This window comes from Ambystoma mexicanum, chromosome 5q (genome assembly GCF_040938575.1).
Source record: "Ambystoma mexicanum isolate Mex_15411 chromosome 5q, UKY_AmexF1_1, whole genome shotgun sequence".
NCBI classification, from domain to species: Eukaryota; Metazoa; Chordata; class Amphibia; order Caudata; family Ambystomatidae; genus Ambystoma; species Ambystoma mexicanum.
Window position 1 is genome coordinate 49,910,116 of NC_090933.1, and position 21,957 is coordinate 49,932,072.

The 21,957-nt window shown below is 50.6% G+C and overlaps 1 protein-coding gene across 1 annotated transcript in view; it reads left to right on the top strand.

Annotated features, from left to right (window-relative positions):
- Positions 1–21,957, top strand: part of MYO10 (myosin X) — a 640,382-nt gene that overhangs the window by 166,169 nt on the left and 452,256 nt on the right. The window lies entirely within an intron of this gene.

The window sequence follows — 21,957 nt, forward strand, 5'->3', positions numbered from 1 at the left end:
GGGTATGGTAGTTAGACTTGAGGATTTGGAGGGTGGTGCCCGGATGTGCAGTGAACTCTAGAAGTGGTCACTCATTCTAATTTTAATGAAATGGTAAGCATGCATGTGGCATGTTACAAAACACCAAATAAATAATGTTTATGATGCCACAGCCATATATTTGAAAGCAATGAGGGATTGAGTAGAGAGGTGGCGGGCTACTATGCTCCAGGTCTTTGTCCATGCAAGGGGTGGGAGACTGGTGTGTCGCCACATGCTGTCAGTCCTGGGACTCAGCGACTGGCAAATGCTGTAGTTTGGACTAACCACGTTCTCGTCAAATTGGCTGGTGCCGCAGTTAATGCCCTCTACTCCTGTGAGTGGAGAGAGGACGATGCAATCGCACCAGAGTCATTGCTTCTTGGTGAAATGAATGGCCTTTGTTCGGTGCTGGCAATCGCTTCTTCAATACCAAATGCCAAGCGGGTGAGGCTGTCAGAAAGCTCCAGCTTCTTCGGGGGAAAAAAAACCTAGATGCCAGCTGCACTGCACATTGACGGGCACAGCTGCCCGATACATGCAGCTAAAGCATGTGCAATTCACAGAATTCATAATTGCCCCGTCTGAATTCATCCAAATACTGAGATGCAGGAGAATGCCATCAGCAGTGTTAGATTGCCAGGTGCAGCGCAGGAGCCTCTGCCTTCTTTAGATGGCCAGATGCAGTGCAGGGGCCACTGCCATCATCAGCGGTAGATTTCCAAATGCAGCGCAGGAGCCCCTGCCTTCTATAGATGGCCCGATGCAGTGCAGGTGCCACTGCATTCAGTAGCGTTAGATTGCCAGAGGCAGTGCAGGTGCCACTGCATTCAGCAGCATTACATCACCAGATGCAATGCAGTGGCCCCTGCATGCAGGAGCCAATACCATCAGAAGTGATAGATTGCCAGATGCAGTGCATGGGTCACAGCCGTCAGCAGAGCTAGATTTCCAAACGCAGTGCAGGATCCACTGCCTTAATTAGATTGCCAGATGCAGTGCAGGTGCCCCTGCATTCAGCAGCATTAGATCGCCAGATGCAATGCAGTGGCCCCTGCATGCAGGAGCCAATACCATCAGAAGTGATAGATTGCCAGATGCAGTGCATGGGTCACAGCCGTCAGCAGAGCTAGATTTCCAAACGCAGTGCAGGATCCACTGCCTTAATTAGATTGCCAGATGCAGTGCAGGTCCCACTGCATTCAGCAGCATTAGATCGCCAGATGCAATGCAGTGGCCCCTGCATGCAGGAGCCAATACCATCAGAAGTGATAGATTGCCAGATGCAGTGCATGGGTCACTGCCGTCAGCAGAGCTAGATTTCCAAACGAAGTGCAGGAGCCCCTGCCTTCTTTAGATGGCCAGATGCAGTGCGGGGTCCACTGCATTCAGCATCATTAGATCGCCAGGTGCAATGCAGTGGCCCCTGCATGCAGTGGCCCCTGCAATCCTGAGCCTGGCCTAGTTTCTACCTGTGATCTGCATATTCCGGGTGCTGCAAAAAGCACTGTCAAGATCCTGCGGCACCACTAACATAGGACGTACAAAATTCCTAGTCGCTTACCTCGCCCTGCACTGGATCTGCTGTTTGGAACTAGAAAGCACTAGAAATCTGCAACTCCTAGGACCACCTGGCCCACCGGGGAGCTCAAACCCCGGCTATTTGATCAGTCCGGCACTGAAGGATATCATCAGCCGATCAGTGTAAACACACCTATGGACACTACCTTAGTGCTGTCATCCTCTGGTCAGCTGGAATACCAGCAAATGTGCACAGCAATGGCAAAGCGTGAACAAGCTCTGCATGTTCCACCATTACAGCCACACACTCACCTGACGCACGTGCATGAATATCCGGCAGCAACACGCTTGCAGCACCACAATTGGAAACGTCTCTGGCCACCATGTGGCTACTCCACAGAGGCACTCCTATACCGCTCACTTCATGCGCAGGTGCGCCTCACGCATTGTTCCTCTGGCAGGGTACTTTCAGCGCGCTCCTATCTGGCACCCAATTGCTATTGCTGCTACAGGCCTTGCATTGAATTGTGTAAGATTTAGTGGTGAGAACCCTGCACAACCATTGGCCCATATCTCTGGCACGCACAACATCCAACATAACCCACTTAAGATACACCCCTACCACGCACACTTCCAACATCTACCTAAATTCTGGGCAAAAATGCTCATAGACAAGCCTGCCGTGCTACGCAGACGCACCGGTGGCAGATGTGCACCATATAAATGCCAAATAACGTAACATAACAGTAGTGGTGCAAACAAGTGTAAGCCTACGCCCGCTAGTTGCTAAAGCCTGCTTACCACTGTCAACTGCTCACGCAATCGACTGTTATGTATTCATTATCCCAAGTCCAAAATGAAACTGCCTGCCTTTATTTATGGATTGCAATCCCTTAATAATTATCTGCAAAGGGGGCGCCAAAGTTATCGTAGAGGGGTATAAACATTTTCAGACTGTGATGCAGCAACGGATCACCATGATTAAACAGTTAAAGGTAAATAACGTTTAACTCGAGTTCAAGGATTTGCTCTGTGTCCAAGCAAAGTCCAGTCACAAATTGGCCAGTGAAACTTCGGTCAGGCTGAGGGCTGCGCAATGTACGCATGCGTAAAAAGAATTCTCTGCGAAGCACCCTTTGTCCTGCGTGACGTAGGCGGCAGTTGGGCTGCATGGCTCTGTTTACTTGGCTCGGGCAGAAGGGATTATGGGATTGCAGCCACCAGAGGCTCTCTGCCAGGTGCCGGATGCTGCAGGAAGGCATTCTAAACCCTTGGGAATTAGGGCGCAGTGGGAGCAGGCACTGCAACCCAAACCTGCGTGGCCGCAGCACAGTCAGGTTCCCTTGAGCAACGGCTTCTATGAGATGACGTGAGCACGCATGGTCACGTAGCCTCAGATGGTATCCCAGAAGTAGGCTGCAGAAGGGGCCGTGGGGTGCCTGTGCACTTTTCATGCAGCCATGATAAGCCCTTCAAGTCCGAGAAGCTCTGAAGATGCTCCCGCGCTTTTACACCTGCCTTAAGCACCACGTTGCGAAAGGAGAGCAGTCCAGGCGGCTTTGAACACTTGGGGGATTTCAGTGTGTTGGACGTTTGCACACAGGCTGTCTCGAGGTTGGGAACGGCACAGGGGATGAGTGTGAAACCAAAGCCTGGGAGTAGGAGATCTTCCACCACCAAACAAAAGTTGGAATTTCACCTGTGGAATACGACGTGAAGCAGAGTTTGCTTTCTATTCAAAGGGATATTAAGAAGTCCACCAGAGCACCCTGCAAGGGCGGGCACAATAAGTGGCACTCACCTTCTGTTCTTGTGATCTGAGGTGTGTGGAGCTCCCCCACAGGGGTAGAGTTGGATGAGCTAAACATAAAACACCTTGCTCGGAGGTTACCCGAATTTTTTTTGGGAGGGGGGGAGGAAGTTCGACATCACAGATTTACTCAGATTTAATTTTCGCTACATTAGACTGAAGTCTGATCGGTCCCCTAGAGACTTTCAAAGAGTTCTAAAGGTGGTTAACCTTATCAGAAATATCTTTCGCATCTTGTAACCAAATCGGCTCAGTATGTAATACACCCCTAAGGAAGGTCACACCCCCCACCTCTATATAACAGCTCTTGGTAGCACTAGTAATGAAAACCAAGCTCCATGATCCTCCTAGATTTCAGAATGTCCCACCCAAAAAGAAGTCGACTCTTTCTTACCAAGATGCCACCAGAGAAAGCATGGATTCCAACCTCTTTCATGCATCCTGTTTATTTATTGAGGACATGGTATTTTGACAGGAAATGCTTACAGAGAGGCATACAGTAACCAGGGCATATCTGCAAGCGGGCACCTTACAATGTGATTAGTTCATGAATGGACAATGAGCCAGAGGATGATGAGTGATGGCAGCCCATGTGATGGGGACAAGACAGCCATCAGACTGGGGAACATTGAGGAGCAGTAACAGGGAGAACAATCCAATAAAAAGACCTGTTGGGTTCAGAGGCGGGGCAAGAATGCAAAGGGATAGGGTAAGGGGGCTCCATCAAGGTGTAGCAGATGGAGCCTGAGGGTCGACTTGAATGCATGCATGTATGCTTCTGGTGTTTGTGATTGCAGTGATTAGGGAGTTCCAGTTCAGGTGGGAGAAGTGGCGGAAGCACCAGGATGCATAGCGTGGGCAAGGGATAGAGATCGAGGTGGATCCTAGAATGACGGGGGTGAGGAGGAGCGTAGGGGCTAATGGATTCAGCCAAGTGGGGGTGGGCTAGTGCGGTGATCGATTTAAAGACCATAAGATGTTGAATAGGAACCATTGGTGCATAGTGAACCTGCCAGCATGGATGCGGTTGCAGGTGCTAGGAGAAGATTGCGCAAGATTATATTGAGTATGAGTGGCAAGGTCGAGAACTTTGTCAAAGGGGAAAAAGAGTAGCGAAGAAAGCAGAGTAGGCAACTCGAGCAATAGTCCAGATGACTTATTCCCAGAGTGAAGATATGAGTTTTAGTTGTGTGTAAGGTGATCGGAACTCTTGATTTTCTTGGGGTTTGAAAAGTGGATCCAGGCAGCACTATCGGAAGAGGTGATGAAGTTTTGAATCGCTATTGAAGAGGACCTCCCAGATTACAAGCCTTGAGGAATGGGTCAGGAGGGAAATATATTATTGAGGGAACGCAGGGAGGAGGCTTTTTGGGCTAGAAGATAGATGCCTTGAGTCATAGGGGAATTGATCATAAGACAGCAAAGGGCAACCTTCCACCCTAGCAGACATCATATACCTCCACACCACAATAACACTAAATGCCCAACATCATTGATTGCAACCTCATCGCAAATGTTATGGCACAAACTCCTAATTGATACAAAACATACCCAAGCCAGGGTGTCTCACTGGATGGAACTCAGTCCCAAAAATGGTCAAGAAACCTACCTGCAGCGAGAGTGTTATTTTATCCGAATTGAATGCATCAGCACTGCAGAGACAAAGGCCTGGCTATAATCTCTCTGCTCTTACGAACATCCCACCCCAACCAAGGCCAAATGTACCAATATCTTCGTGGCCCTGTAGTGCCAAGAGGCCATTAACATTGCAGAAGTCGTGGTATATTAATAGAGTGTGAGTGTTTGTGTGTGTGTGTGAGGTATATTTGAAATACCAACAGGAGCCCGTCTGTGCGGTTGTGAACCCGCATGGGCCCAGCAGGTGTCTACTGCCTCTGTGAAGTCAGGCAGGGAAGCGTGCAGTGGTCACAGACAACACAAGTGTGCGTGGACGATGCCCCCTTTGAACATGGCAGCAAGTGAGGTGGAGATACGGAACTGGGGCCAGATTACAGAAACGTGTCCCCGGTGCTAATGCAACATTGCACGGTTTTAGCACTAAGGCAAAGTTTGCCCTATTTTTAAAAACACTGGGTGATATTAGAAAACCATTGCACCATGACAAGTGCAGTTTGGCATGGTATAAGCACTAGGGCAAGAAAATTGCCCTCGGCCAAAAAAGATCAATTTTCACTGCATTATTGCAAGAGGGCAAAGTTTGCCCTAGTGCTAGTACGGAAAGGTATTAGCACTAGGGCAAACTTTTCACTGGTGAAAAAACGCATCGGAAATGTATCATTTTTGCACGCTGGCAATTTATGCCCTGGTACTTATTCCTTGCCAAAGCTGCACTTGTCTTATATGTCCCAGTGTTTTTAAAAATACGGCCAATGTTGCCCTAGTGCTAATCCCGTGCAATTTTGGACTTGAACCAGTGCATCATTTCTGTAATCTGTGCCCTGGTCTGCACTTTGGCAACACAGGCGTATCACAAGCACCGTTCAATGACGGCAGTGCACAACCGACCCCCTCGCAGCCAATGCGCAGTGGCCACTTAGGTGTTCTTGCAACAGAGGGGTAATTGCTACATCATTCAAAAATGCTTTCCGCTCAGCGATTGAAGAGGAAAGACGATGCAAAGGGTATCTTGATAGGAAAGCGTAACCAATTCTGAGTTTATATGTTCTTGCTATTACTTTCATCACAATGGCCCTGATTCACAGAGCGCTTTCCAAAGGGGCTTTGCCATTATAAAAAGCTTCTGTGAATTAAGCCCAATGACTGTCCCACCAGAGACTCTGAAAGGAGGCAAGGTTGGTTTCAGTCGCATGGCCCACATTTGGTCAGAAATGTGGACGGGCATTCCTGTGCACACGACCATAATATGCACACTAGGGCCAGACGTCGTGCGCTGTTTGATAGAAAAAAATGTAAAAAAGTCCTCAGCGATGAAATTAGCCTCTAACTGGAACCAGCTGATATTCATAGCCTGAAACCAAGGCCGTCTGGAAGGCAGATGGTAAACATCACGAGTAAAATACCTTGTCAGTCAAAGTGCAGGCCTGGCATTTCCCTACAAAGAGGCCATTCACTGGGCGGTATTGCATAAGCAAACAGGACTAGGCTTAAGACTCTCAAGGCCCAACGTGAGACACCTGTATATGGTTGTGCCTGTGGGGAGGGTATTTTGTCAGGGTTTGGTTTACTTATCTCTCCTCTGCAGCCCTGCAACATCACCCAAGCCAGTGGAAGGAGCATACAAATAGAATATGTTCAAGCTTGCCTGTTCTCCCACAGAGGCTTCAGCCTCCCTTGCTGGCAGCGGCCACAGATTAATATTTTGGAGTGCTATTACTTGACCCCTCGACCCCCGCTTTTTTTTTAAAGGTGGAGGAGTAAAACGATTTTTTAGGGAATAACTTTTTATTTATTTATATACATGAGGAGCAATGCTCTTTTGAACTGAAAAGAATGTAAAATAGTTAAGAAATAAGACTTGACGGGAAACTGTGAGCTTCTTACAATGGGGTGAGTTTGAGTGACATTCTGACCAGGTTGTTGAGGGGAGTACATGGAACAGTGACCGGGACAATACATAAGTGAACATACATAGATTAAGGACAATAAACATTGGACATTTTTAAGTGCAGTTACGCAGTACGGTCAGCTGTGGTCGGGATGTGACCATGGTGGGTGAAGTACTAGAGTGGAGGCAGAGCAAGTGAGGGACACAGGCATGTTAGAGTCGAGGGAAAAATGTTAGCTAGCAGGCAGATGAGAGGTAGGTTAAGAGGTTAACTCAGAGGTGAGGAGGTAGGCTTGTAGCTCTGTTTTCAACAAATCTGTGTGGACTTTTTCTCGGATGTCCGGGGGAAGAGAATTCCATACAAGTGGAGCAAGAAGAGAGAAAGAGTGGAAGCACAGAAAGGGTGGGGAGCCACAAGGGTAGTCGAGGAAGGAGAGCACAGATGACGAGAAGGCTTGTAGAGCTGGATCGAGGAGGATAGATACAGTGGTTCCTTACCATGGGTACATTTGTGACCCAGGAGATGAAATTTAAATCTAGTGTGGTTTTGTTGTGTTAGCCATCCAGTCTGGTGACGGTAGGAGGAAGTAGGTGTGAATTGAGGGAGTTCAAATAGAGTCCTGGTAGCGAAGTTAATGATCTTGCCGAGAGGACAGGGAGCATAGTTGGGGAGATCAAAGAGGATGTTGGCACAGTCGTCCAGTCGTCCAGTTAGAGACGACAAGAGTGGTTAGGAGATGTCGGATTTTCCTAATATTTAGGCGGTCAAGCAAGTGGCTTGCATGCCACTTAGCCATAGGGATGCTTCCAAGTGTCATTTGTGATCTTTTGTCGATTTTGTTCAGAAAGGAGCTCATTTGATGGAGGTACATTTAAACCATTGGCGGGGCAACAAGGCCACACTGTGGTCTTTAGTGAAACCCGTAGAGGGCTCAGATGCGGGCAAGTGATAGGCTTAGCTGTGATGAAAATTCAAATCCAATTGTTTTTTTTCTCTGTGCACCCGGATACACTCTCTTGTAAAGGAATACAACCCTTAAAACTTGATCAATGCCACGCTTGTTTGAATTGCCTGCTTCTTTTTTGATGCCACTAATTTGGAATGTCTGGTCTTCAGAATTAATTTCAATAGGTTATCCCGATCATTGATTGACTGAAAGATTATAGTGGCAATTACCCTCCTCGGGGGCAACTGGTATGGAATCTCTGTTTATGTTTGGACACAGAGATATAGTCCAGAAATCAGGATTTCAAACCCAGTTACCGACTATTGCCGCATTGAAATGTGGAGCCTAGGAGCATTGCGGCTTTCATGGACAAAGACGACGAGTCAGGGGAGATAACAGCTCAACTGACCAAGTAGCACTGTCAACATCTTAGAAAGATGTCAGATATTCTATTTGGAGGCCTTTAGCTAGAAAATACCCTGTCCTAGATTATATCTCCATGGACACTAGATATTACATGAGATTGCCTTTTTTGCAGTACTGAGTATGGCTCCTTGCTGGCAGGATAATTGGTAAAGCACCGTCTCCTGTGCTTCAATATGTAAATAAGACCAAAGATTCCACAAGTAGTGGCCATACACAACAAACACCTGTTCCTTTGACAACTGTGGATCTAAAGTAATCATGATGCATTGAGGAAATGCTTAGTTTACTTAGTTTACAAGACCCTCAGCATTGACTAATCGGTGCTGGTGTCACTCAGTTTGCGCTGCAGATTTAACATATGGGGATTGTGTTGGGCACGAAAAGTATGCATACGATCCACCTGCCGGCTAAATGCCGTTGGCGGGTGCCAATGGGCCCAACACAGAAGTCTTAAGGTATGGTTTCGGAGACTGCCTTTTGTGTGGCAGCTAACACTGGCCGAGGCACCTGAGGAGGTCAAAAGGGTGCAGACTCTTAGATTTCTCTTTAATAGCAAGAAACTGGTCCTTTGCATCTCATGCTGACAGTAGCTTTGCACAGATGACCCCCCATCCACATGATATGATAGGTTGTTTATAACGCGCTTAATACCCAGACGTTTATTAGCACGGACCTGGGGATCGAACCTGTGGTGCTCCATTTCGTGTTGCTTCCAAGGCGAGCACGTTGCCCCTGATCTATCCTCCCGAGACAAGCAAGCAGTATGTTTCATTCCACAAACATGTGATTAAAACAAAAATACAGGAACCCCTAATACACAAGTTGGTTAAAACCCCCAGTTGCAAGGTGCACTCGTCGTTTCAGGTGTCCTTTGGAAGTTCACAACTGTGTCTTTAGCCTGACTTAATACACGCGTTGTGGACTAAATGGGAGGACGTTGTCGGGGCCTGAATTTCTCTGGGGCCTGCGCAAACACCGAGCGAGGCCTGTTTGTCCTTCAATTAATATCTGCCATCCAGAGCGTACCCATCCGTGAGGAGTGTCAGAGTTCACCACGGTGCGAGCACCGAACATCTGCTAACGCTTGTAAACAGAGCTCGTGGCAGATGTCAACTGGCCTATGTGGGGAGAGAGAGATACCCGCCGTAAACAATGGGCGGCAACGTGAGCTGCGCACAGCCTGTGCGCGCGAGCGGGGCCCTTTTAGATTTGTGAGGAATAAAATGTCTGCAATTTAACCGAGTCGATTGGCGGATACTGTTTCCAGAACCGCCTGCCGCAGAGTAACGGAGCCCATCTGGTACTCAGTCAGACGGAAAAAGTCCATCTTTCTGGAAGTTCTTTATTCGCCATACTCACACTCACTCGCCCTGTCACTCCATCCGGGAGGATGGCAAGCCGGAGGCTGGCGGTGGCATTTCAAATGTTTCTTTTTTTAAGAGGGTTATCCCTTAACAGTTTGCTGCCTCACCACCCGCGCACTTGCCAAAAACACTCCCTGCATTTGGTGGGAAGGCAATGTCGCCACCAGCATTTCTGCTGGCCGGCATTGTAATGCAGGCAAAGTGACCCGATATCCCACCTTGAGAAACACCTAATGCTGCAACAACGCCTCTTAGGATATATCTACTATATCCATCTTTCAATATCTTGCACTACATGCTTTTTACCAAATACTATTTTGTATTGCCATCATGTTCAGTTTTTTAATGCTTCGTATGTAGAATATGTCTATCTGCTGTGCTCTGGCAATACATAAAGAAATAAGCAGATATTTGAAAAAATTCTCAACCGAAATTGCAACCTCAAGAAGTAAAATTATGACTCATGATAGCACTAAATGATCCCGGGCAACATGAGGCAGGTTTCCCAAGAGATCTCTGGATGAGAGCTCTGGGGCATGTGGGGAGCGTATACCCACACCACCAGAGAATGAAAGGAAGTCAGCATCCTAGCTATTGTCTCACTGGGTGGAGTGTAGACAGTCATGCTAGCCAGGAATAAACATTGTCTAGACATCACAGACCCGCGTTCACAGGGTTGACACTTGTATAATATCACATTTTTGTGGCTTGAATGTATGTGTCACTATACCATAACTAGGTATAGCTCATTTAAAAGATTACCCTGCCACCAGATTGATAAGGCAACAATTATTACATCATGTATTGGCAATGCAGAAGGTAAAATGCCACCTCTGATTGAAGTGACTTTGGGTCACAGCAGCTGTCGGGAATCCACATGCGACCATTGAACCCACCCTGTGCTGTGTGCCCATCCTCGCATGCCATTTTTCCCTACCTGTACTCTAAGGCAATAGTTGTGGCTTATAGGTGGCGCAAGCCCCACCTAATAACCCAAACTAAAAAAAACAGAAATGGCCACGGCAGAAACAGAAGAGAAACGTCGCTTTTATGTATCCACGTCGGCCAGGGACGGAACAAGGCATCAGATCTACGGGGAGGCAGCCCGAGCAAGTAAGGATAGGCAATCACTGGTGGTGGGAGCAGGAGGATACAGTTAAGAAGGTAGGTGGATCACTAGGGAGTGGTTTGACCACAAGGGAGCGGGAGCCCGTGGCACCAGCGGAAACATACATGGCAGCTGGGAGAGAGGCAAAGAGGCAGGAACTGAATACAAGCTAAAACTGGCAGAGCAAGCCCACATTGCTAGACCCATGATTGATTTCCACCACTCATCTGGGTGCTAATACCTTCTAAAGCCCAAGGAAGCTTAATGCCAACTAAAAACACTCTTAAAGTAAAATATCTATTTTAGTTACTCATTCTTCTCTTTGTAGTCTCCCCCTCCTTGAGTCGTCTCAGGCAGGTTGCACAGCTGAGAGAGGAGATGTCGCATGGTCAGAACATATTATGTTTTATAGCCACCCTGCAAACTGTACTATGTCCAGCACCTAACAGTGAAACTCCCAAGCAGGGCCACATGTGAGAGGCACATGCTTTGAATTGATAGCCACAGGGTCAAGTTGCACTCTCTATAGATCATCACACTGTTATCTGCTCTTGCTTAGAATCCTTGATGCAAAAGGCGAGAGAGTCCCCCCTAATCATTCTCATACCCGCAGCTGTTACTAGGGACATCTCCTGAAATAATATCTCGGGGTCCACACTGATTTTCCTGAGGAGATTCAGGTGGTTCCCGTGCACATGCGAACCAGTCAGCCTGCACGAGACTAGGGCCCGGTATAAAAAAGCTCCCAAAATGCAAAGGATCCTGTGAAATTCAGTGACTCTGGGTTGTTGTTCCTAAACCAAAATGCTTAAAGGAATAACATCAAAGGGTGAGTGCATTGTAAGGGGACCGAAGGGGAATGGATACCAGGGCAGTCTTATTGGGGTTAGACACCTGCTGCAAGGAAGACCTGTGCATAAACTGCATACCACCAATTTACATTTCCCATAAGAAAGCTCAGTCAGTTAAGGCATGCGCTGCAGTGTCTTATGTGTAACTTGCAGTTGACTGGCTTCAGTTCTAATAAGCCAGCGTAGCACATTTAGGCACCACCCGTAGAGAAACTGCAGGTTCCAGCCAGGTACCATTTCGAGTAAGGTAGTTCAGTATATTAGTTGTGCCTAGCAACCTGCAGGTCATACCGTTGAATGGATTCAGGAGTGACCCAGCCTTTCATTTTTAAAATATTAATTGCAATGAGAGATAGCATCTAATATTAAAGCACTAGGAGGTTGTATTTTATTGTCTAGGGTGGTTAAATGGACCAAATGCCTGATCTCTTCCTCTCCTGAGTGTCCTTTGATAACAAATTTCAGTGGGCAACTTGACTACTCTACTATAGAGATTGAAGGGTAACCTGAAGGCCACCGGCTGGAATCCCTTTCATCCTGTTGCCCTCAATAGGATGAGTAGCATTGACCTGAGCAGTACTAACATCTTTTAACAAGTGATGAGTCATATCTGTGCCTTATGCGTTATACACGGTTCTCTTTCGTGGGTGCTTTTTCAGCTGAGCTTTCTGAAGCATTTTTTCCCCAGCTGTACATTTCTTGCATCTACCCAGAACCTTTCTTTAACCCGGTTCTTTTTTTATTAAGCAAGTTATTGAGTTCTGGAATGGATACACAGTTCCCTGTGAGCAGCCCCATGCATGAACAGAGGTGACTTTTTGAGCTGTTTATACATTTTTCACTGAAGCTCTCAAATGTTGTGCAGTTTAACAGCTCGAAATGAAATTCAGGTACTTTGGTGTTTGCCCAAATTGATGTTCACAGACTTTGGATGGATTTCACGTGGGTCTTGCTTCCTAGTTTAATTCCTTTAGTGCTGCAGGGAACTCGGCGGGTGGTGGTTGTCATGACCAATCCATCCCGTGCCATATGTTAGAAAGCAAAGAGTGGCAAAAATCACTATCACCATCCTAGCATTATAATATTGGAATGTTGGCGTGCCACTATGCACACTGTGTCTGCGGAGGGCCTTAACCACTGTTACAAAGCGTGATGTTTGTCTCACGACATTGCGCCTCAATTCCCAGTGTCTCCCTTAGCCAACGTTCCACCAGGACATTGCTTTGTTGGCCATAACTCGGGGGTGAGCCGATAAACCCTGTTACAGCCCTCCCCCCGGAGCTGCAATGCCTCAATATGCAGTTTGCTTTTATAAACCAGGCAATAGGCTGCCACTTGCAATTTCAGAATCTTATGTTATGTTAAGGAAACTTCTTACGCGCACTATCACCCGAAGGCATTTTGGCGCAAGGACACAAAGAGGTAGCAGGCCCTATCACCGACCCCAGAACAACCATGTTTTCAAAGATTTCCTGAATTGCAAATGATTTGAAACGGCTCTCAGGCCAGCAGGTAGCTCATTCCATAGTTGGCTAGCTGCATACGAAAAAGCCCCTCCACCTAGGCGAGCCCTACGTATCTTTGGAACAGCCACTAGCTTAGCATCTCCTGACCGCAATAATCTGCCACAGACATACGGAGAAAACGTAGCCTGCATATATTCGGGTCCCTGTTTGAAGAAGGCCTGGTGTACCAAACAGAGGGACTTGAACAGAATCCTTTGGGCCACCGGGAGCAAATGAAGCGCCCCCGAAGTACTGGGCTGATGTGAGCTGTGAGCGCAATAGGGTGAAGCAGTCGCCACCCTTGCCGCATGATTTTGCAACAGATGGAGACGATGCACCATCCAAAGAGGTTGTGCCAGATAGAGTGCATTGCAGTAGACCAGCTGACTGGCAAGCAGAGAGGATACCACTAAGGGTTGCAAATCTTTCGGGAAAAAAGGCAGGCCCCGCGAAGAACCCTAAGAAAGAAATCGCCTGTTTACAGACAGCATTGACCTGCGGTGACATAGATCAGAAGACAGAAAGACCCCAAGATTCTTACCCACCTTCACCGGAGTAGGACAATCACCCACAGTGGAAGGCCAGAAAGAACTCGACAATTCAGCTGTGATCAAAGGGGAACCCACCACCAGAACCTCAGTTTTGTCCCCATTCAGCTTCAGCCAATTCACACTCATCCAATTTCCTACTGCTGACAGACAGTCACGAAATTGTGTGGACACAATCTCAGAATCCTGATCCAAAAAGACCAGGATCGGAGTGTCGTCGGCATAGGAATAACAACGAAAACCGTAGGAAAGGATTAGGCGAATCAGCGACTGAATATAGATATTAATGGGGGACAAGGCCGAGCCCTGAGGAACCCCAGAAGCAAAAATCCATGAAGATGAGAAATAAGGAGGTAGAGAAACATATTGACCACTAGCCACAAGAAAAGAAGAGAACCAGGACAGGACCGGTCCTGAGAGGCCAGCTTCCTGGATGCGAGATAGTAGGATGGCGTGGTCAACGGTGTCGAAAGCCGCTGACAGATCTAATAATAACAGGGCTCCCACACCGCCCTGATCAGCTAACATGGTCAAAACATCGACTACGGACACAAGTACTTATGTCAAGCACTTACTACAGAAGTGGGCGGACCCTAAGACGATTCCTTATGGGAATGCTGGACAAACATACCCTTGACCGGTAAGGTGTTTTAATCAAGTAAGCCCTTTAATTTTCCCTTTGTTTACTTTGGCATATTTGCAATGGCGACACACACACCAGACTAACCACGTACTGTATGCAGGCAGTCACATAAGAGGGTGCCACATCGTACATACCCTCCACTCCCCACTAGATTGATGCAAAACAACACTCCACACCAGTGATCACGCCTGAACAGCAGTGGGCACCACTTGACTGCCAAACAATCGCAACCCATGTACCAGTGCAAACCTCTGCCATCCAGAGGCCGATCTGCATGATAAACTCAAAGTCATGCTGTCGCTCACATTTTAGACTGCAGCGCTGCACGGCTATAACGATGCCAGATTTGCAACATACAAATACTGGCAATGTAACATTTGAATTCTCAATCGTGAATGGAGATTTGAAAGATTTGTATGGCCAGAAATGAGCGTTTGCGGACCAAACTGAACATTGTTTCTCCAGCATGGGGTCTGGCATGGATTCACATGCTCATGAATATTCCCCGTCGTCAGGCTGGGAATCCTAGGTAAAGAAAAAACCAGTATCAGTTTCGTTTCTGATCTGTCTTTCGTAGTAATAACCAATCACTGGTCTCTGCGTCATACTGACCACAGCCAATGACTGCCCTCTACCTAAGCACCTCCTCCGGCAGCCATCTTCAGATTTTTACCGCACGTTCATGTGTTGGGATCCTCGTGCTATTGCTCTCGAGCGTTAGTGCTATTTTTTCGCGCTTTTTCACAAAAACTTCGATTCTTCGGTCAAAAGAGCCTCAAGCTCCACCGATCCTACATCCGATCAACGGGGACCCGTGTCGGATTCGTCTGTGCCCCTCAAGGGTGAAGATTTCGTCGAGCTACACTTCGGAGGACTCCAGAAGCTTCTCAGGCCCGATCTCGGAGATGGCCCAGGAGAAGGGAAGCTCGACGCCCGGAAAGCTGTTCAGGGTCTGCCCTGGATGCCAGCTGCAGAACGTCTTTAAGGAGGACGAACACTCTTTCTGCCTTTATTGCCTTCATGAGGACAAAACGCACGTGGAGAAGGACTGTGCGTTTTGCAGCAACATGTCGGAACGGACCATGAAGGACCGTCAACAACGTCTCGCCAACTGGCTGGAGGGTAAGAGCCCGTCTGGCGAGAAGAAGAAGAAATCCGAGCGGTCTTCTAAGACCTTTGAGGGCGCCCCGGCGACGGGGGCCCAACATAAGGCCAAGCACCGCGAGTCCGCTGGCACCGGGAGCGCCGAACGGTCGGGCTCTACGGGCGCCAGGCAGGGCGCACCCTCCCCGGCACCATCAACCACGAGCCAACGCTCTGGGTCGGGTAAGAGGAAGGCCGAGCACCCGGCGAAGCTCCTGGAAAGGCCCCGGTCGAGCTCTAAGGCAGAGGAGGAGCGTGGCAGTGCCCCCTCCCTCAAGGATAAGGCGGTGAGCGCACCTAAGGTGGTGAAGGCCTTGATCCATCCGACCAAGCCCTCTATCGAAACGGTCGCGGCGGCCCTGGCTCAGCCTGTGGAGGCTACACCAGTGGTGGCGACCTCAGGGCCCAGAATCTCCCTGCCTCCTCGGAGGGAGTCTTCTTTTGTGCCCATCGATAGGACCCCCGTGAAACCCTCCGTGGGGAAGAAGAAGGGGGGGCAGGGCGTCGTCGTAGATTCGGCCTCAACCTCAGAAGAGGAGCTGATCGAGGTCTTAAGCCACGGCCTAGGCGTGGAACAAGACCAGCCCGTCGGAATGGGCCCCGACGCAGGTGACGACGACGACATCGTCGAGGATACCGACGGGGCCCCTGCTCGCCCGTCGGATTCCCCTCTGCCAGCGCCGCAAGACAACTCGGCGGCCATTTTGTTGGCCATACAGTCCTTATGCACCGAGATAAGGACGAGGCTACCATTACCGACGGAGGATCCTCTCCCGTCGGGGGATCCAGAACCGGGACCTTCTGGTGTTCCCCCTACCAAGAAAAGAAGGATCCATCCACCACCTCCTTTTCAACCGTCGCGCCCCGTTCAGCCCTCCTCCCCGTCCACCCGAGGGGATGATACGGGGACTGACACGGCAGCGACGGGTACGGACGACGAGGCATACGACGAGGATTTTCCGTCGTCGCCTCCCACCAGGGCTTCTCCGCCCGACGAGATCGGATCTTTCCACTCCATGATCTCCAGGGCTTCCGAGCTTTTCCAACTCTGCCCTGAGGAGAAGAAAAAGGAAGGCTTCCTTTATCAGCGGCGCGAGGCCAAGAGGAAGACGGTCCTCGCAGTGCCTCTGTTGGACGACATTTGGGATGAGGGCCTGTCCCTCCTCAAGAACCCTTCCACGACGCCAGCTAGAAGAGACCGGTATGAGAAAAAGTACCGGGTCCCGGACACGGCCCCCCTATGCCTCCGGGCGCAGCCTACCCCGGACTCCGTCGTCTCCGCGGCAGCCAGGAAGAAAGCGGGGGGGGGTGCGGCCTCCACATCGACTTCCCCGCCGGACGGCGAGGGAAAGAAACTGGATGCTATGGGACGTAGAGTCATCTCGTCGGCAGCGACGACGATTAAAGCGGCCAACGCCTTGGCTATCGTGGCCCGCTACGACAGGGAGCTCTGGTACAAGATAGCTCCCCTGCTGGATTTTCTGCCGGACGACAAGAGGGCGGAGGCCCTTGAGATCCTACAGGAAGGTGAAGTGGCGTCGGACCACGCCATCACCGTGGCGACGGACATCGCCGACACTGGGTTCCGCCAGCTGGGCAACGGCGTTTGCCTTCGACGTCGTGGATGGCTCAAAGCTACGGACTTTCGGCAGGACGTCCAGTCCAGAGTCCTGGACATGCCCTTCGACGGGAACAACCTGTTTGGGAAGACAGTGGACGATTCCCTTCAGGCCATCAAGGCGGATACTGAGACGGCCCGGGCCCTTGGAGTCCTGCAGCAGCGACGGACGCCCTTTCGGAGCGGCGGAGGCAAGGGCGCCTCCAAAGGTTCCGGCGGCGGTTTCGCTTCCTACCGTCAAGCGGCCCGCTCGTCGTCGCAAGAGGCCTACAGAGGACGAGGCAAGTCTAGCGGACCCCGCCGTCGTCGCCAAGGAGGTCAAGGCGGCAAGGCCGCGTCCAAGCAGGATTGAACCGGCCGTGGGGTCGGGCCCCCACCGAAGCACCCCGGTGGGAGGCCGGCTGGCGGGCTTCGTCAGCGTGTGGGAGTCCATCTCCACCGACCGTTGGGTGCTGGACGCCCTGGCCCGGGGCCACGCGCTCGAGTTTCAAAGAAGGTGCCCGCGCGTCCCCCCCCGTGGCCAGGAAAGAACTTCACGTCCCTCAACTTCTCCGGGAGGTAAAGGCGATGCTCAGAAAGGGCGCCATCGAACTCGTCCCAAAGAGGCTTCGGGGCTCCGGAGTCTACTCGCGATACTTCCTCGTGAAGAAGAAGACGGGAGGATGGCGCCCCATCCTAGACCTGCGACGGCTGAACAAGTTCATCAAGGCGCAGAAGTTTCGGATGGTCACCCTCCAGCACGTCCTGGGTCAACTGGAGGAAGGAGACTTCCTATCGTCGTTGGATTTGGAGGATGCCTACTTCCACATTCCCATCCTAAAGGGGCACCGAAAATTCCTCAGGTTCGTGGTCCAAGGGCGTCATTACCAGTTCAAAGCCCTTCCCTTCGGACTACGGTCGGCACCCAGGGTATTCACCAAGTGCCTCGCACCGGTGGCGGCGCAGCTGCGCCGCGAGGGGATTCACGTCTACCCCTACCTGGACGACTGGCTCATCCGCGCCAAGACGAAGGAGCTCGCCGTGGTCCACACGGCAAGGACCGTCCAACTCCTCACGGACCTGGGATTCTCCGTGAACTACGCCAAATCCCACCTGGTGCCCGCGCAAGTCGCACTGTTTCTGGGAGCGAGGCTCGACACAGTGTCCCTTCTGGCCTCCCCGTCGGAGGAGAGGACCAGGACCATCTTGGGCAAGGTGCAACGGATGTTGGTGGCCGACGCGGCCAAAGTGAGATCCATCAAGTCCCTCCTCGGGATGATGTCTTCCTGCATCTACCTCATTCCCATGTGCAGGCTCCGGATGCGCCCGTTGCAAGAATTCCTGGATGCGCGCTGGATCCAGACGACGGGCAGCTTCGAGGAAAGGATCAGGCTCGACGAGAGTTTCCGACGAGCGATACGGTGGTGGGGCACCCGCGCGCATCTGACGGCGGGCATGGACTTCCAGACCCCAGCCCACCAGGAGACTGTGACCACGGATGCCTCCCTGGAAGGGTGGGGAGCGCACACCGAAAATCTGCACGCGAGGGGACTCTGGCTCCCGACGGAGAAGTCCCTGCATATCAACGTCCTGGAGCTCCGTGCAGTGTTTTGGGCCCTCAGGTCCTTCCTTCCGTCCCTCAAGGGCAAGGTGGTGAGGATCTTCACCGACAACACCACCACCATGTTTTACATCAGGAAACAGGGCGGAACCAGGTCCCCAGCGCTGTCCAAGGAGGCGCAGGATCTGTGGCATTGGGCCGTCGCCCAAGGGATTTTTCTGGTGCCGTTTCATCTGGCAGGGATAAAAAACACCATCGCCGACTCACTCAGCAGGGAGCTGCGCTCGTGCCACGAGTGGGAACTACGGCAGGATCTGGTGGATCGCCTCTTCCGACGGTGGGGCACACCCCAGATCGACCTGTTCGCGACGGCGACGAACACCAAGTGCCGGAGGTTCGCCAGCAGGTTTCCCCAGACGAGGAGCATGGGCGATGCTTTCTCGTTCCCCTGGGAGGGCCTGTTCCTCTACGCGTTCCCTCCCTTGCCTCTGCTAATCCGGCTCGTCAACCAGCTCAAGAGGTCACGGTGCAGGATGATCCTCGTCGCACCTGCGTGGCCGAGGCAGATATGGTTCCCGGACCTTCTGGACTTGTCAGCGTCCCCGCCGATCAAGCTGCCGGCGGACGCGGATCTACTCTCCAGGGAAGGAGGCGCCATCCTCCACCACGACCCGAAGTCGCTGAACTTGCAGGCCTGGCTCCTGCAGCGCTAGAGTTTGGAGGATATGACATACCGGCCGATTGCAGAGAGGTTCTTGCAAAGGCCAGGGCGTCCTCGACTCTTAAATGCTACGGACACAAATGGAAGAGGTTCTCTGTCTGGTGCCACGCACAGAAGATTAACCCTCTACGGATTACGGCTCCCCAAGTACTGCCGTACCTGCTGACGCTGGCCAAAGCTGGTTTGGCACACGCGTCCATCAAGATTCATCTTGCTGCGATCTCCCGATACACCAGAACCACGGGGCGGACGTCCTTGTGGTCTCATCGTCTGGTGAAAGAGTTCATGAAGGGACTGTTCAGATCGTTCCCGCCGGTGAAGGCTCCGGCCCCGGCGTGGGAGCTCAACGTGGTGCTGACCAAGCTCATGGGACCTCCGTTCGAGCCTCTGCACTCGGCCCCGTTGAAGTTTCTATCGTGGAAAACAGCTTTTCTTGTGGCCATCACCTCCGCACGACGAGTGGGAGAGATCCAGGCCCTTTCCTGCAAGGCCCCGTACTTGACTTTCCACGACACGAGGGTAGTGCTCAGGACGCACCCCTCCTTCATGCCCAAGGTACCGTCGGACTTCCATCTCAACGAACCCTTGGTGTTACCTGTGTTTTTCCCGTCGCCTTCGTCGCCGGCTGAGAGGACTTTGCACTCGCTGGATGTAGCTAGAGCGCTGAAGTTCTACGTGGACCGCACGAAGGGTTTTCGGAAGACGTCACAACTCTTTGTGAACTTTGGACCTGTTAATCAGGGGAAGGCTCTCTCGAAGGCTTCCATCTCCAGATGGCTCTCCGGCTGTATCATGTACTGTCACCGGTTGGCAAACCGACCGCTGCCTGGCCGTCCGAGAGCCCATTCCACCAGAGCGATCGCAGCTACCACGGCGTTCCTATCTGGTGTGCCCCTGCTGGACATATGCAGGGCTGCTACGTGGAGGTCGACGCACACCTTCACGAAATTCTACTGCGTCGACCGGGATTCCAGGGAGGAGTCCAGGGTCGGCCAAGCAGTGCTGCGCAACCTGTTCGCCTGAGGTGAGCCTGGTGAGGAGGTAAGATGCTTAATGTTGAGTAATGTGATGCTTAATGTTGAGCCTTTGCCACCTCCCGTGGTTGTGCATGTGTGTACTGCTATGTATTCTTTATTCATGAGCATGTGAATCCATGCCAGACCCCATGCTGGAGAAGGAACAAGTTACTTACCTGTAACTGTTGTTCTCCAGCATGGGTCTGGCATGGATTCACATGCGAACCCTCCCGCCTACCCCTCTGCGGCTCTTCACTTGGTCATACTGCCACTTCACGTGCTTCCAAATCTGAAGATGGCTGCCGGAGGAGGTGCTTAGGTAGAGGGCAGTCATTGGCTGTGGTCAGTATGACGCAGAGACCAGTGATTGGTTATTACTACGAAAGACAGATCAGAAACGAAACTGATACTGGTTTTTTCTTTACCGAGGATTCCCAGCCTGACGACGGGGAATATTCATGAGCATGTGAATCCATGCCAGACCCATGCTGGAGAACAACAGTTACAGGTAAGTAACTTGTTCCTTCTTTTGGTCTCCTCCTGTAGGCTAAATAAGTCAATGAAACCTGCGACCCTCCTATTACTCGGAGGTCATATTTTGTAAGTTTGATCTCTGATAGTATGCACAAAAGCACGCTCACAACAGCACGTTGCTTGATATTCCACAATCTACAAGTAGTTCATGCTCCACTAGAAACCTCCAGTCATTTACCTGTCCACATTAGTCGAGTTATGACCTGCGAGTAAATAATAGGAGGATCGCCTGCTTTCTCATTTTGAATTCATATATTATGTTTGAAATCAATGTGATGTCAATGATGTATTGAATACGTTTGCCTTGCAAAAAGGCCGGAGTGCGAAACTGATGGCGATGCAGTTGGCATAGCCTGTCTCTGTTTTGAAACTCGCTCATCCTAACACACTCACTCACAGTAGTAATGTTTTGATAAATTGTGTTCTTAATACAATTAACTAGTAGTTGAAAAACATTCCTTTGCAAAAGCTGTGCTATTTATTTGAGGAGCGCTTGCATTTGGGATGCTTCTGATCTCGTACTTAGTTTTGGCTCTGGGTTGTGGGCCTTTTCCCCAGCACAGCAGCCTTCTTTTCTGTCATGTGATAGATATAGAGGCGCAGCCGCAGTGGTGCTGACAACCGCCTATCATTCAATCCCTGGAGTTTGCCCGTCTCATTCTCCTCCCCTCCCTCCACTGCCTGCCGCATCTTCAAGTGTATCTGGCTGTGGACACCGAGTTCTGAGGCTACGTAAACGTAGGAAGGAACCCAGACACCAGGGCCAAGCGGGTCAAAGCAGGCATTATTTTGTCTGCCCGCTTTCCTGTATTCTTGCTGACGTTTCTGACACATGCGTTTGAAGCAGATCCTTGATTGCTTAGTTGGCTTTTCTTCATTACTCTGGGTGCAGTTTCATGCTCTCCCATTACAGTCTCCCCACTGCCTGCCTGCTTATGTTCAGTGGTGGAAATGGGAAAAATTTAAAGGGGGGTCCCGGAAAGGTGGGGGCGGAGTTTGAAGGAGGGGGCAGGGTGCTGAGGGGGCAGAGGTGGCAGTTGAACCCTGCTTTAATGAAATTTCCAAAATAATAGTTAAACATGGTTTAATTTCTTTCATGCTGCTTCTTTCCAAACTTC